Source organism: Tupaia chinensis, unplaced genomic scaffold (genome assembly GCF_000334495.1).
Source record: "Tupaia chinensis unplaced genomic scaffold, TupChi_1.0 Scaffold000078_1, whole genome shotgun sequence".
Classification (NCBI taxonomy): domain Eukaryota; kingdom Metazoa; phylum Chordata; class Mammalia; order Scandentia; family Tupaiidae; genus Tupaia; species Tupaia belangeri.
Window position 1 is genome coordinate 4,618,299 of NW_006159539.1, and position 17,415 is coordinate 4,635,713.

Consider the following 17,415-nt stretch of genomic DNA (forward strand, 5'->3'; position numbering starts at 1 on the left):
GTGGACTTTTTCCAAGGCTTCTTGGCCAATACTGTCAAAGTGGATTGGCAGTACCTAGCTAAACTTTTCAGAAGGTGGGTCACATGTGCCCCTTGCGCTAACCAGTATTAAATCAAATGCCCTTCAGCTTCTGGTGATTCGGGAGGCCCTAAAGCCTTGCAAGAATGGTATCGCCATGCCAATGTTTATTTTTTCTTCCCATAGGAACCAGGGAAGCTAACAGCAGTTCTTAAGCAAGTTACATCAAGATCTACAGGTCCTTTTCTCAGAAGAGAGACTATGGTAAGTGAGAAGATAAAGTAATACCCAAAGAACCAAAACTCATTTACTTGTCGTTTTTGTTTTTCAAGAGATATGCAGGTTCCCTAACCTTGTCTATATTTGAGAATAGGGAGAAAATGTGTCCCTCAGTATTCTGAATGAGCTAAGAGAGTTATAACTGAGTGTCACCATGGGGTTTTCAAAGTGTGAGCTAAGAAAAGGTCATGATGAGGGACCCTAACCACCTCCATTCCTCTGAGAATAGCCTGTCCCGGTGGAGCCTGGCTCTCACCAGGGGAATTACACAGTCGGTGGTATAAGACGGAAGTAATGGAAGAAATTCCATCTTGGGCCTGGAAGCAGAGTAGAGGATCCAAGTGCTGTTGGGTACAACATCTCAAAGAGAAAGAAGGCTCTTCTGTTGGTCTCATGGGATGTCATCCTAGGACAAAAAGGATCGACAGAGGCTAACTTGGGAGAAAGGAGACAGCAGATAGTTGATTAAAATATTTTAAATACTTTTCTAGCATAACAGAAGTGGATTTGAAAGACTGGTAAGAATTAATCACGTAATGGCAGAGAAGGGAATTCCAGGCCATGGTCCCAGCGCAGACAAAGTGCCAGAATATTCTGGGAACCTAAAGTAGTTGAGAAGAGCCAGGGCAGAGTATAGCTGTGAGGTTGGCAAAGCATGAGGCTGAAGGCACAAACCGAGCTAGGTAATCAAGGGACCTAACGGGGTGAGAAGTTTAGATTTTGCTCTGAAGGCAGTGGACCTGGAGGATGCAGAGGAACGAGAACTGAGCATTGCTCAGCCTAGTGGTTGATTAGGAGCTGGAATGCAAGGACAAAAAGGAAAAAACAGGATAAAATGTAGACTTCTAGGCTGGACAACTAAGTAGATAATTACCAGTTCAGAGCATTTCTCCTCTCTTTCTGGTTTATAAATGTTTTCCTATCATTTATACTAGTTCTCCGGGGACAGCAGATGCATGGTGGTTAAGGCACTGGACACTCCCACATGGCTGACCATGGTTCGAGTCCCAGACCTGATGGCTTGGTTTCTGAGTCTCCTTCTGTGTGCCTGTCTTTCTCTGGTCAAATGAAAATGACTGAATGAATACATAAAATCAAATAAATAATTCTTTAAAAAAATACTAGTTCTTCATGTAACAAGCATTTTTAACTCGATCGCATTTTTTTCTCTAGAGTATAGCTGCCCTTTTATTTTGCTTCTCTTTTTTCCTCTATAGTACTTTTCTGTGCTTTTCTATTGGGAGGGTCCTAAGCTTCAAAGCTCAGAAAGTTGTGTTTTTGAAGAACTGATAAATATTCATTCAACTATCTGTAGGCCTCTCAATGACCTGAGTCTTCAGGACTGGGACACGAAGCAGGCACTTCACAAAGTTTCTTCAGTGAATGAATGAACACGAGCACAGTTCCTGTCTTCACAGAGCCTAAAATACAGTGGCGGGCACAGGCAGATAAACGGGCAACTACAACACAATTTGACAAATGCTATGAGGGGACCTATATGCATGTAGTTTACGTGGACAGGAACGGTGTGGTTACAGGCTTCCTGTAGAAACTGACATCTAGGGCTGTGTAGATAACCACACACGGTGTGGATGCAGTGTTGAGGTGTGGAAATGGCACCACGGGAGGCCCGAGGGAGAGATCAAGGTTGTCAGGGACAGCTGCAGTGGGAAGCAGAAGCAGGACTTTAAAGACATTACCACTCTATTCATTTTCAATATTCAGGGTCTTGGGATTGCTATACATTCTTTTCTTTAGTCAACATGCATTTTTGTTACTTTTAGTTTGGAATCAGAAAGACTTGAAATTTAATTATAGCTCTAACCTTAGGCAATAAATGAAGATGTTTTTGCTATAGGCCACATGTGCTTGCTGGAGAGACAGAGACAGAAAGCCAGAAAGTGAGAAATCACTCCCCCAGGGGGGATGGCCCCACAATCCTCTCTCCTCTGTTCTCCTCCCAGGATCTTGGGCATGCACTCACACGTGCCCGCCATGAGTTTGAAAGCCACTGGGTCCAGGACTCAACTGCACTGGGCCATGTGGGAGTCCAGTAACTGCTATGCCAACTGCTGGCCTCACAGCAGTATTTCATTAGTAGATGTATTAACCAAATTTAGAATTTCTTCTAGTGTACGATAGGAACTGCATATTTAATTTCATGTTTTGCAATATACTGTTAACTAGTTAACTACAAAAATGGTGCAATAGTTTTTCATGAGGTACAAATTCATATTCACAATGAGATCCACTTAAGAGCTTTGTATCCTGTCCCACTGACCGAAATTTGTATTTAACATATGGTTGCAAGTGATGCTCTTTCAGGTGTGGTTTATTACAATTCAAATGATTTAAATAAATGGATGGAACATACTAAGTTCAACATATAAGGATAAGCAGCATACCATGCTCAGTATGGTTCAAAATAAAGGTGAAAAAGAATTTAAGACCAAAAAAAAAAGGTTGGCTTTGCACAAGTAGGAAATCATTAATCATAAATTCATCTATAAACCCTAGATATTTCCAATGAAAAAGAGGAAACAGGGTTATTTCTAGGTGAAATGGCAATTTCAGTCAGTTACACACACACAAAAATCCTGACTTAAATGATCAAAGGAATAGAAAACTAAGGAAAACTTGAATGCGTGGGTGAAGCTAGGGAAGAGGCCTTCAAACTGTGAGCTCTCTCTGCTCACCGTGGATCAGATTAAAGAAAAGTACTAAGGGTCAGTTTGTAATTCCCATCTTGAGAAAACAGTACGACTTCAGGGAAAAAAGGCATGGTGGTCTGCCAGACAGCAGGTCGGTGAGAAAGAATGAAAGAAACAGGAACAGATCAACACACGTGGGAACTTGGAAATAGAAAAGGGGCAACAATGACAGGCGGAGGCTCTGCTCAGTGAACCGCACCGAAACAACTAATGAAACGGGAAAAAATAATCTCGCCGCATTTCTATCATATGCAAGTCTGGAAAATAAACTCCATGTGGATCAAAGATATAAATGTGGCGACCAGGAGATGGTGTAATGGTTGTGTCACTGGACTCCCATGTAGGCAACAGTGGTTCAAATCCTGGACCCTGCGGCTTCAAATTCCAGCTGGGTGAGTTTGCGTGTGTACCCAAGATCCCGAGAGGAGAATGGAAGAAAAGAGACTGTGGCATGGTCATCCCCCCTGGGGGGTGATTTCTCCCTTCCTGTCTCTCCAGCAAGCACATGTGCCCTATAGCAAAAATCTTCAAAAAAAGATAAATGTGAAATATAAAAGTTGAAAGCACAAACGACAGATAATACCGTAAGACTAAAGACTCATAAATCTCATTGTATTATAAAAAAGTTTTATAACAAAAGATAAACATATATAAATTTAATAGCTATATCTCCTCTGTTCTCCTCCCAGGATCTTGGGCATGCACTCACACGTGCCCGCCATGAGTTTGAAAGCCACTGGGTCCAGGACTCAACTGCACTGGGCCATGTGGGAGTCCAGTAACTGCTATGCCAACTGCTGGCCTCACAGCAGTATTTCATTAGTAGATGTATTAACCAAATTTAGAATTTCTTCTAGTGTACGATAGGAACTGCATATTTAATTTCATGTTTTGCAATATACTGTTAACTAGTTAACTACAAAAATGGTGCAATAGTTTTTCATGAGGTACAAATTCATATTCACAATGAGATCCACTTAAGAGCTTTGTATCCTGTCCCACTGACCGAAATTTGTATTTAACATATGGTTGCAAGTGATGCTCTTTCAGGTGTGGTTTATTACAATTCAAATGATTTAAATAAATGGATGGAACATACTAAGTTCAACATATAAGGATAAGCAGCATACCATGCTCAGTATGGTTCAAAATAAAGGTGAAAAAGAATTTAAGACCAAAAAAAAAAGGTTGGCTTTGCACAAGTAGGAAATCATTAATCATAAATTCATCTATAAACCCTAGATATTTCCAATGAAAAAGAGGAAACAGGGTTATTTCTAGGTGAAATGGCAATTTCAGTCAGTTACACACACACAAAAATCCTGACTTAAATGATCAAAGGAATAGAAAACTAAGGAAAACTTGAATGCGTGGGTGAAGCTAGGGAAGAGGCCTTCAAACTGTGAGCTCTCTCTGCTCACCGTGGATCAGATTAAAGAAAAGTACTAAGGGTCAGTTTGTAATTCCCATCTTGAGAAAACAGTACGACTTCAGGGAAAAAAGGCATGGTGGTCTGCCAGACAGCAGGTCGGTGAGAAAGAATGAAAGAAACAGGAACAGATCAACACACGTGGGAACTTGGAAATAGAAAAGGGGCAACAATGACAGGCGGAGGCTCTGCTCAGTGAACCGCACCGAAACAACTAATGAAACGGGAAAAAATAATCTCGCCGCATTTCTATCATATGCAAGTCTGGAAAATAAACTCCATGTGGATCAAAGATATAAATGTGGCGACCAGGAGATGGTGTAATGGTTGTGTCACTGGACTCCCATGTAGGCAACAGTGGTTCAAATCCTGGACCCTGCGGCTTCAAATTCCAGCTGGGTGAGTTTGCGTGTGTACCCAAGATCCCGAGAGGAGAATGGAAGAAAAGAGACTGTGGCATGGTCATCCCCCCTGGGGGGTGATTTCTCCCTTCCTGTCTCTCCAGCAAGCACATGTGCCCTATAGCAAAAATCTTCAAAAAAAGATAAATGTGAAATATAAAAGTTGAAAGCACAAACGACAGATAATACCGTAAGACTAAAGACTCATAAATCTCATTGTATTATAAAAAAGTTTTATAACAAAAGATAAACATATATAAATTTAATAGCTATACAATAGGGGATGTTTTCAATGTCTAAAAGAGACAAAGAATTGTAAGTATGTATAAAGAACTAGTACAAATCAATCAAAAAGGACAGGAAATCCTACATGAATACAAGAAAAAGTACAAACACTTCCAAGAAAAGAAACTAAAAGAAAAGGAAGACCTAAGTTGTAGAAAAACATACCAAAAAGAATTTTAACCTCATTAATAACGTATGCAAATTAAACAAGGATACTACATTAATGTCACTGGGATAAGTCTGAAGATACATGTGTCAGCAAACGTGCAGAAGGGGTCTGTCTTGTGCACGATAGATGGAACAAACACTGCTGCAACCATGTGGGAGGGTAATTCTGCAATATTCAGCACAGTGTGACCAGACTGTGCACCTCGCCAATTTGATTGCTAGTTGAAAGCAGACACGACGGTGTACCAACAGCGCACCACAAACAGTACAACTCCCATTCACGTGATTTAGTCATGGGTGAGGGCACTTCTGATTGGGGCCTACAACTAGTGTTTGGAAAGTATGGAAATGTGCTATATAAAGAATCACCCCCTTTGTACTGGTTTTGAATATTCTGCTGGACATTCTACTAACAATAATGAGCTTAAATAATCATGGCACCTGAGTCACCAGATGCAATTAAACTGCATCTGCGACTTTCACATGAACACGGGGACTCTAAGTATCTGAAGCAAAGTATGCTTTCCAGTACGGTCAAAGTAGAACTTGCACATACTGAAATGCACTTTATTTCATGGTAAATTCTTTCCTTTTATTTATCCTTTATGTGATGATTAAAGTATTATAGATAATGGGACCAGCAGTTAGCATAATGGCTATGTCGCTATGACTACATGGCTATGACTCCCATGTAGCTGACCGCGGTTCGAGTCCCCGACCCGGTAGCTTAAACTCATGCTGGGCGCATGTGCGCGTGTGCATGTGTACTTAAGATCCCGAGAGAATGGAGGAGAAGGGATTGTGGTGTGGCCATCCCCTGGGGTGGGGTGGGGGGTGATTTCTCATTTTCTGTCTCTCTGGCGAGCACACACTCCCTATAGCAAAAACCTCTCTCTAAAATAATAATAAAAAAAGTATTATAGATGATTTTAAAATTATATATGCAGGTAGATAATTTTCTTTAAATTTCACTTCTAGATGGTAAAGGTAATGTTAGAAATTGGATATAAAAAGGTTTTGGGTTTAATAGGGTTAAGAATTTCTACCCTAGAGAAACTCATTCATGTACATAAGGAATCTGCTCAAGTATACTCACTGTACCATTGTTTGTAACTGATACATACCCAAAAATAAAAAAATAACCCTAAATATCCATCAACAGAAGACTGAAAAAATAAATTCTGATGAATTCATACAATGTACAAAATAGAAAAAATCTAGAAAACATGAAAAACAGCGTACTGAACATATATAAGCTCTAGAGCAGTATGATACTTACGCAATGTCTAACAATGAAATATATATGCATACATCACTTACACATAGCATTGGAAGAAGAAAACACACTCTAACTTTCAGGTTTTACTTTGGTATTCTATGAAAAAGAGAGAGAGATACAACATGCCTGACAGGGTCTCCATGCAGCGATCCACCCCTGGCTTCAGCCATCCCTGGATCACGGGCACGTACGTGCCCAGAGAAATCTCTGGACTTGAATAAGGAACCTTCCCATTGCGTTTTACTCCTGTGCCACTGCCCGGCCCCTACATGTTGACCTTAAAAACTGATTAGAACTGGGGAAGGTGAGAGAGAGGATAAGGGATAGTGAGTGCACGAATGTTCATGCAACGATTCACTGTTTGAAATATTTCTAAATTATAAAAAAGTTAGTTTAATGCATAACACCTTCTCTTACCTTTTCCTTAAAATTTACAAATGTTATATACCTAGCTTGTAGTCAATTCACAAGAAAGCAGATATTTTATCTTTTAAAACGTGTACTTTGCAATTATAACTTAAAATGCATATGTAAATACATAAGGAAATGTTTATATATGCACAGAAGTAAGGGCTCAAGGCTGTATTCGGAAGTCTCAGTAGTGGCTATCCAGGGATAGTGGGATTACAGATCATTTTCATTTTATTTTTTTTTTCTATATCTAAATAAATCGAATCAAGAAATACACTTCATTTATGATACTATTAAGAATTAAAAAAAAAACCAGAGCTACAAAAACAAACAAACAACAACAACAACTATGACTACATGGCTATGACTCCCATGTAGCTGACCGCGGTTCGAGTCCCCGACCCGGTAGCTTAAACTCATGCTGGGCGCATGTGCGCGTGTGCATGTGTACTTAAGATCCCGAGAGAATGGAGGAGAAGGGATTGTGGTGTGGCCATCCCCTGGGGTGGGGTGGGGGGTGATTTCTCATTTTCTGTCTCTCTGGCGAGCACACACTCCCTATAGCAAAAACCTCTCTCTAAAATAATAATAAAAAAAGTATTATAGATGATTTTAAAATTATATATGCAGGTAGATAATTTTCTTTAAATTTCACTTCTAGATGGTAAAGGTAATGTTAGAAATTGGATATAAAAAGGTTTTGGGTTTAATAGGGTTAAGAATTTCTACCCTAGAGAAACTCATTCATGTACATAAGGAATCTGCTCAAGTATACTCACTGTACCATTGTTTGTAACTGATACATACCCAAAAATAAAAAAATAACCCTAAATATCCATCAACAGAAGACTGAAAAAATAAATTCTGATGAATTCATACAATGTACAAAATAGAAAAAATCTAGAAAACATGAAAAACAGCGTACTGAACATATATAAGCTCTAGAGCAGTATGATACTTACGCAATGTCTAACAATGAAATATATATGCATACATCACTTACACATAGCATTGGAAGAAGAAAACACACTCTAACTTTCAGGTTTTACTTTGGTATTCTATGAAAAAGAGAGAGAGATACAACATGCCTGACAGGGTCTCCATGCAGCGATCCACCCCTGGCTTCAGCCATCCCTGGATCACGGGCACGTACGTGCCCAGAGAAATCTCTGGACTTGAATAAGGAACCTTCCCATTGCGTTTTACTCCTGTGCCACTGCCCGGCCCCTACATGTTGACCTTAAAAACTGATTAGAACTGGGGAAGGTGAGAGAGAGGATAAGGGATAGTGAGTGCACGAATGTTCATGCAACGATTCACTGTTTGAAATATTTCTAAATTATAAAAAAGTTAGTTTAATGCATAACACCTTCTCTTACCTTTTCCTTAAAATTTACAAATGTTATATACCTAGCTTGTAGTCAATTCACAAGAAAGCAGATATTTTATCTTTTAAAACGTGTACTTTGCAATTATAACTTAAAATGCATATGTAAATACATAAGGAAATGTTTATATATGCACAGAAGTAAGGGCTCAAGGCTGTATTCGGAAGTCTCAGTAGTGGCTATCCAGGGATAGTGGGATTACAGATCATTTTCATTTTATTTTTTTTTTCTATATCTAAATAAATCGAATCAAGAAATACACTTCATTTATGATACTATTAAGAATTAAAAAAAAAACCAGAGCTACAAAAACAAACAAACAACAACAACAACAAAAAAAAAACAAGCTTTTCTGCTCCTGTGCCTTGAATACGCACATTGTTTAAAGTATCACAGAGCAACAGGCCCTGGGATTATGCTGTAGATGGATTACATTTGCATTAATCAACTGAGGTCCTAGAAACTGAAACTGTGGTCTCATCTGTGGATTGCCAGACTTGGGTATCCTAGTACCCAGTGTCCACAGAGGGAGTTTTGAATTCCTATCTGATACGGAGCTGGAATGTTTCTTGAGGTTAGTCAAGGTCCTGAGAATGAGGATTCTTTTTTTTTTTCCCAAGAAAAATTTTTGCTGTAGGGCACATGCACACACCACAGAGACAACGAAAAATCACCCCCCCCGGGTGGGGGGGGAATGGCAATATTGCCGTCCCTTCTCCACCACCCTCCTCTCAGGATTCTGGGCACGCACGCACACATGCCTGGCATGAGTTTCAAGCTGCTGGATTAGGGGCTTGAATCGTGGTCAACGACATGGGAGTCTAGCACCTTCACCACTATGCCACCTGCTGGCCTCTATTTAAGATAAACTTTCATTGTGACTACACTGGGACACGGGAAGAAAAATATATCAGTTACCTGAAACACATCAGATTTATTATCCTTGCTGAGGACAGAGAAAGGCACAATGAGTCATGCAAACACAGAGCTCTAGAGTGGGAGGAGCCTGAGAGCCCGTCTGTCTCAAAACAATCTGTCTGTGGGGCCAGCAGATGGCGTAATGGTTACGCGGCTGGACCCCCGCGTGGTCGACTGAAGTTCGAGTCTGGACCCAGTGGCTTAAAAAAACTCAAGTTGGGCATGTGTGTGTGCGTGTGTGCCTAAAATCCCGAGAGGAGAATGGAGGAGAAGGGACTGTGGTGTTGGCCATCCCCACTGGAGGGGTGTGATTTCTTGCTTTCTGTCTCTCTGTCTTTGTCTCTCCAGCAAGTACACACACCTTAAAGCAAAAAATCTCTTTAAAAAAACAAACAAACAAACAAAAAAAAACCTGCCTGCAGCGTGGAATCCCTTTCACAATACCGCTAAGAGATGGTCATGGCCGCTGGCTTCCCTGATGAAGACCATGAACTCCAATCCATCAACAATGAATTCACACGGACAATTCACTCCTGCGTGCCGAGTTCCCGGGGGGGTACGGCACTATGGCCCTGTCTCCATCCCTCCAGCTCCTCCTGGCTTTATCTTACACTCGAGCCATGCTCCCCGCGTCACACCACGGCCTCTTGTTTCACTTTCCGGAGTAACACAAGCCTTTAAATACTTGGAAGCTAGCTATCACCCCTTCCCCAACACTTCCGCTTTCATCAACTCCACTCCCACCCCTACTAACTTCCCATTCCTTTCATGCCCATGTGTCAATTTTACAAAGTACTGCACTTAGGTTAACATACATGTATACGTGTATGTGTATATCAGTTGCACACACAGGCACATTTCTAGGCAGCTATTTGTGAAAACGGTCTTCGGTTTGTGGATGATGAAGTAGCTGCTAACTTAATCCAAAGGAGCTGCTAACTCAACCTTGGTTTCTCTTTCCCGATGCTCGGGGACCGGCTGATAAAGTAATCCATTCCCCTAACGGTCACCCACATCTGAGGTATTATTCTGTTGGAAATAAGTTCGGCAGGAGACGATGGCAAGCTGCCTGAGCATCATATTTACAGGCATAATGGACAGAGAGCCAAGACGTCATATGAAGTCAGGTTTAACCCGCAGAGCAGTCAGCAAGTGAAGGCGACAGCGAACGGGTGGGAGGAAAAATCGGGCATCCAACCTCATGTCGAGGTCAGAGCTGCTTCAGGGCTGGGCACTGTGAGAGGGCATGGGATGGAAAGACAGCCAGGAGGTCTGTAGGAAAAACAGCAAGCAGGAAGGGAACTGGGAAGTGACAGCCCACCTGTCATTACCAAGCTATGGGAGGAGATGGCAAAACAAACTGAGGCTTTGTCCAGGGAACTTTACTCTCAAAGCCCTTTGGTTATGCATTTCAGTAGCAAGAAGTACTGGTTTCTTCAAGGTGGGGAGAAAGAGAAGCTGATCATCTTATTTTATAATAGTTTCGTCCTTAATGTAAACTGGCTGTTCTCTGTGGCTCAGATACGGCACTGAATATTCAGGGTCCATCTGCCTGACTCTTCAAGTACACGGAGTAAAAATAAGATTGGCAGTGGAGTCTGCCTTTCAGCAGCCAGCTCTCGCACTCACTTCTTCGGGATGCTAATCTCCTTACTTTGGGGGACACACTTGGCTCTTTAGGAGGAGGTGTCAGGACACCACCCGGGCACCTTTCGTCATGAGCAGTCACTGCGCTACAGAATGCCTCACAGGCAGCAGCGGAGGCCAGATGAGGCCGAGAGGTTTGCTGATGACGTGCACCACCCTCCTCCAACCTGAGGAAGGAGCTGGAAGAGAATGCGGGACAAAGGGTCTCACGGTGTGTCTGAGATGTGCCCTGCAGCTCTGGCCCCGAAGATGATCACCAGTGGGCTGACAGAGGGCCCTGCGCTGTTTCTGAAGAGGGTCAGTTGGCAACAGGTCCCATTTCTTAGGGAGTTACAAAGCCAAACGCAGGGTTCCCTAAAAGTGCAAAGTGCTGGGAAAGGCTGCCTAGAAGAACAGCGTTGGGTTTTCTCCCGAGTTCAAGGGCGCAATACTCAGTCTGCACACATGAACAGAGGGCTCACCTTTCAGGAGGCTGAGCAGGTCATGCCTTTGGCCCCGTGGTTTTGGTTACTTTCCATGGGGCTGGGGCTGCTCTGGGACCTGAGAGGTGGGTACTGACGTGAAGGAGACGAGAACGGTGGCTAAGGAAAGTGACCCACTCTTCCTGGCTGCCAGCATCAGCAGCCGACAGTTTAAACCGTAAGCTTTCATCACCTCTGACTTTCATTAGACAAGTCGTTATAAACGTCTACCTTGGAAAGATCCGACTGCTCCATTACTGTGCGCCAGACCTGCAGCTCAGACACGTGGGTTCTGAACAGCCAGCAGTGCTGTGTGCCCACGGGGAACAGCAGAGACGTACGGAAGAGGCAGGTTCAAACCGGGACGGGCAGCACGAACATGTGTTCATGCCAACCTCAGAGAGTGACTCAGAGCATTAACTACCACCGAGAAACTTATGCTAACCATGGAAAGGACCGAAGCCTGCCGTCAGGCTGCCCACGAACCACCAGGCTGTTTCCTGGTGGAAGTGGGGGTGAATGACCACAAGGAGTCTTCTTCTAAGAAACTGGCTCCTCCTCCTGCCCCGTAGGTCATGTTTCACTTAAAATCAGGGCCCAGTAGGACCGGGCCCAAAAATTAACTAGCCCACACCCTAAAATGGGATGAAGAGCAACAACACTGCAATGCTTCCTTGTGTTCTAGCAAAGGGTATACCTCGCATTTTGTTGTCTTCATGGTCTTTCTGGAACTTTCTTCCACTTTTGGGAAAAAAGTAAAAGCTACGGAGATGGGAAGGAAGAGGACAAAAACTTCTAATTCTCCGATTCTTCACCAATTGACAGATAAGGAATTATGAGATGAAATGGGGCAAACGATGTGAAATCACAAAAAAGAAGGAAATGAGAGAGTTTTCTTATTTGAGGACTTAGGGAGAAGAACAACTTATAGAGCGGAGGGAATGATAACTCCACCGTTCAGCTAATCCATAAGGACACCATCCTTCCTCCAGACTGTGTTAACATGAAGCAAATGCTTCGGGGAAGGAAAAAGAAAAGCAATCTGTCTTTAAATCCCTTGCCGCGATGGATTTTGTCTCGCAGAGGCGAAGACAGCTTCAGTTCTGCTAACTATACAAACGAACTCACAGCATATACGTTACCCCTCTCAGAAGACATGCAAATTCTTCGGAATAGTTTACGTGTGGAATTGAGGGGGTGCGTGTGTGCGCTGTATCTCCACTCCTCGATTCAGTAACAGCATTAGGTCATATGTTTTCAAAGACTAAAAGTTAAGGGACCAGCAGTTAGCATAATGGCTATGTTGCTGGACTCCCATGTAGTCGACCGTGGTTCAAGTCCTGGACCCAGTGGCTTAAACTCACGCTGGGCATGTGTGCATGTGTGCCCAAGATCCTGAGAGGAGAATGGAGGAGAAGGGATTGCGGCATGGCCACTCCCCTGGGGGGTGATTTCTCGCTTCCTGTCTCTCTGTCTCTCTCTGTCTTTCAGGTGAGCGTGGAGTGCACATGCCCTATAGAAAAAAAAAACCAAAAACCAAAAAACAAACAAACAAAAAAAACTTTAAAAAGAAAAATAACAAAAAAATCCTATCTTTGCCAATAACTTTTTTTTAAACTTCTCTATGGCAAAAACCATAATAAACCAAGTTAAAAGGCAAGTCCAAAAATGATATAGCTATATATAAAGTATATATTGCAACAGAGATGAATTGCTTCAATATAAAAAGCTTTTACCAACAAGAATACTACTATTAAAAATACACCCAAGGGGCCGGCAGGTAGCACATGGTTGAGGCGCTGGGCGAGCACAACCAGACTTCAGGTTGTATCAGGAACTGAACCCTGGCCTCCCTCGCGGTCCCAGACTACAGGGCGTCCGGGCCTTCTGTTTATTTTTGCAATCGTTCATGTCCTTTGGCTGTATTGGGTTTTAAATAACTATTTATTTATTTATTGTCTTTTAATTTGCTATAGGGCACATCTGCTCACTAGAGAGAGAGAAGCAAAGAAAGCAAGCAAGCTGCCAAGTCCAGGACTTGAACTATGATTGGCCAAGTGGGAGTTCAGCATCCCAACCACCATGCCATCTGCTGGCCCCCTATCTTCTTACGTGAGCTACTGTTGACCTACTTTTAAGAGGAATTGCACGGAAGCTCTCCATTAAGTAACACCATGCAAAGGAAGCTGGCAGGGGCGGTAAGCACTAGTGCTACTGCGGTGGTTGTTCTACAGAAGAGACATTCCTCCATTCCGTCAAGCTTCACTTCTCAGGATTTTGGGCATGCGTGCACATGTACCCAGTGTGTTTTTAAGTCACTGGGTTCAGGACTCAAATCATGGAGTGGGCCATGTGGTATCCAGTGCCTTAACCACCACGCCATCTGCTGGCCCCCCTAAGGAGGCATTTATTAATGAGCCAGGAAGCCAACTTTGTGACATGTACTTGTAGTTCAAGCTTCACTGCCCCCTCATTTTTGGAGAGGGTGCGTGCTCGCCAGAAAGAGAGACAGAAAGCGAGAAATCACATCCCGCGGGGGGATGGCCACGCCACAATCCCTTCTCCTCCATTCTCCTCTCAGGATCTTGGGCACGCACGCACACACGCCTGGCGTGAGTTTAAGCCACCGGGTCTGGGACTCGAACCGCGGCCGACTACATGGGAGTCAAGCAACATAGCCATTATGCTGACTGCTGGTCAAGTTTCACTTCTTTCAAACAGAATTTTAAAAAAACCTGAAATGGCTATATTTTCTAAGGCCATTTGGTTAGAATGAAATGCAGATGTTTTAAACCACAGTATATCTTAGAATTGTGAATTTACATTCTATTTTGCTCTGAGAGTGACTAAAAGATTGTATTCTAACATCATTGGTCAGAATTATTTCAAACAACCCTTTTTATTAACTTTTTGTTTTTGGTTATTTTGGTCAAAGAATAACATAATAAATAGCTTGTGTAGTTCACATTTTGGGGGCTTTATTCAGATTTTACTTCTGCCCTCTAAATCCAATTTTAAAATCTAATTTATATGGAGTACAACGTCTCATACATACCTATTAAATCAAACTTATTGCTTATATTATTCAAATATTCTATTTCCATATTTTTCATCGGATTAATTTACATGGCGGAAATACAGTCCTAATACAACTTCTAATTCGTACATTTTCATATTCTCATTATTTAAAAATTTACTTCTTCCATATGAATAAGGCAGACAGAGAGAGAATCGCTCTCAACAGGGTTGCAGACCACAACCCACCCCCTCAGCCGGCACGGACGTGGGTGCGTGTGCCTGAAGTGCAGGTCTTCCACATGGGTCCAGGCTCACTTGAGCAGTCTATCGCCACTCACCCCGAGGGTAGCCCTCTTTGTCCTGTGGAAGGCTTTTCCCCTTGAATCTTCCTCTGCCTACTATTAAAAATTTAGTCTGTTGGTTTTAAATTTTGCTAGTGAGCATGCACATTCCCCGAAGACAGAGGAAAAGTGAGAAAGCACCCCCGATGGGGGATGGCCACACTACAATCCCTTCTCCTCCATTACTCCCCTCTTTTAGCACTTGGGACACGCACGCACATGCTCCCTGCATGTCTTTCAAGTCTGGTCTAGGACTCGAACAGCATGGAAAACCGTATGGGATCCAGGCCGCCTTAACCACCATCTCACTGGCAGGTCCCTAGTTTTATTTTGTTTGTTTGTTTTTAATTATTTAATATGTTTTCATTTTAAACCTTTGGAACACTGTCTTACATGAATTTTCTGGAGTGCCCAATTTGAGCATCACCCTCTCTTACATTATTCATCTTCACATTTATCATAGTAATATATTTGGTCTGAGGTCCTTTTCTACCTTTAGGTTTTATTGTTTTGCCATGAAGACTTTTTCCATTCCTTTTCAGAAACTTTTCTTTAATTAGACATTACAAGTCTGATTTCCTGTTGGCTAAAGAACGCCTTAGAAAATTTGTAAATATGTCTTTATTTGTGTCAAGAACAGTCATATGTGCTGCCTTCCTGCCCAGAAAAATTTAAAAATTCGGTAGGTTTTAAATTAATTTTTGTTTTACCTATAACTCTTTCCTTTTAGTTCAAAGTAAATACGAGATTATACAATGCTGGGTGCAGCTGTGGGTGTACCTGACCTCTTGGCTGGCCAGAAGATTCAGAAGAGGGATTGTGGCATGAGGAGACCCTATGGCGGGTGTGTCCCCCTCATTTCTCTCTCCCTGAGTCTTTCCCTCTAACTCTCTCATGAAGGAAATAAACTAAAAAAAACCAGAGAGAGACATTGTGCATCTTTCCTTTCAATGATCATTTTTAAACAGATTTCAAAAAAGTTTGACAAACTATTGGGTCATTAGAAAAGTCAGGGTGTATTTTTCTGTTCTTCTATGCAAAAATGCATCCTGACTTTTCCAACAATCTAATAAACAATCAGCCTAAACTAAACGCTCTTTCCATTAAGGGTCTGGCTGTTCTCTATTCTTTTATCAATGTTGCTTCTTTAGAATTACTCCCCTCCCCTGCCCCAGAGTGCATGCACTTGCCAGAGACAGACAGAGAGAGGGAAAGTGAGAACTCATCCCCTAGGGGGAATGGGCCTCCATAATCCCTTCTCCTCCATTCTGCCGGCATTTTGGGCACCCCTGCACACATGCCTGGTTTGATTTTCAAGCTGCCAGGTCCGAGGCTTGAACCGTGGTCAGCCATGTGGGAGCCCAGTGCCTTTATCACCTACTGGCCCCTCTTTAGAGTTCTTGAGTTTTAAACATTGCTTAAATCTTTAACGGCAGGGAATCAGCAGTTAGCATAATGGCTATGTCGCTGGACTCCCACGTAGTCGACCGCGGTTCATGTCCTCGACCTGGTGGCTTAAAACTCACGCCGGGCGCGTGTGCGTGCATGCCCAGGATCCCGAGAGGAGAATGGAGAAGGGATTGTGGCGTGGCCATCCCCCCTGGGGGGTGATTTCTCGCTTTCTGTCCCTATGTTTCTGTCTGTCTGGCGAGCGCACGTGCCCTATAGCGAAAATCTCTCCAAAAAAAAAAAAAAACTTTAACTGCAGTATTATTTTAAGTAAGTCTTTAAGAGGAAAGGTGTATCACTGTAAAACTGCCCAAGATTTTCCAAGTTAGTGAATGTTTTGTTATTTTTCTTCATTCACGTCTTCATTCCATCTATAAATACTGAATACATAGCATGTACTATGAATTTTCTAAAGGGGGAATTTTCTAAAAGAAAACAAAATCCCTAACCTTGTGGAGCTCACGTCCAAATGTAAAAATACGGAGAAACCCAGAAGGTTAGAGATTTTGTCAACCACAATTTCTTTTAAATTTTTTACTACAAGAAGGGAATCTTGCTCACCACCTCATTTTCTTTTTCTTTCTATTTTTCTTTAAATCAGTGAGTAACCTCCTTGAAACTATATGAATATTCTGGAATCCTGTCTTTAGTCTTGAAATTCTGATTTTTCTCTGGATTATTTCAAGGTCTAGGTCTAGCAGTCTTTAACCTCTACCCTGCTCCCTAACTATTCCTGTTATTTAGGGTGCTGTTTCAATGGAAAGCCCAAGTCTACAGAAAGACTTGTACTAATTCTTTTTCACATAAACACACATGTCTTAGTATATATTTATTTACACTGAATCCTACTGTTTCTGTTTCCAGTTCTTCCACTTAGAATATTCATCTTCTTTACCTTTCATCTCACTTGTTGATTCCTTATTTCAGTATTGAATCTGTTCCTTGCTGCTTTGGCTTTAAAATTCCGCAACCACGTTTTTAACTTCCAGTAACTTTTCTGTTAATTCATTTGCTTTTCTTGACTCCTGGCTCTGAGTTTAACCATGCAATGCCCTCCTACCCACCTTGAATAATAATTGATTTTTAAGTCGGGCCTATTTGCTTTTCTTGGGCAAATTGGTGTTCTCCTTTGGAAATGCTCTGCCTTCCTCTGTGTCCATTCTTCCATGTTCATTCCAGGAAAAAGAAGAGGCCATGTTTTTTTTTTTTTTT

At 42.1% G+C, this 17,415-nt stretch overlaps 1 protein-coding gene across 2 annotated transcripts in view; it reads right to left on the minus strand.

Moving 5' to 3' along the window:
* Positions 1 to 17,415, minus strand: part of EFL1 (elongation factor like GTPase 1) — a 128,039-nt gene that overhangs the window by 44,784 nt on the left and 65,840 nt on the right. The window lies entirely within an intron of this gene.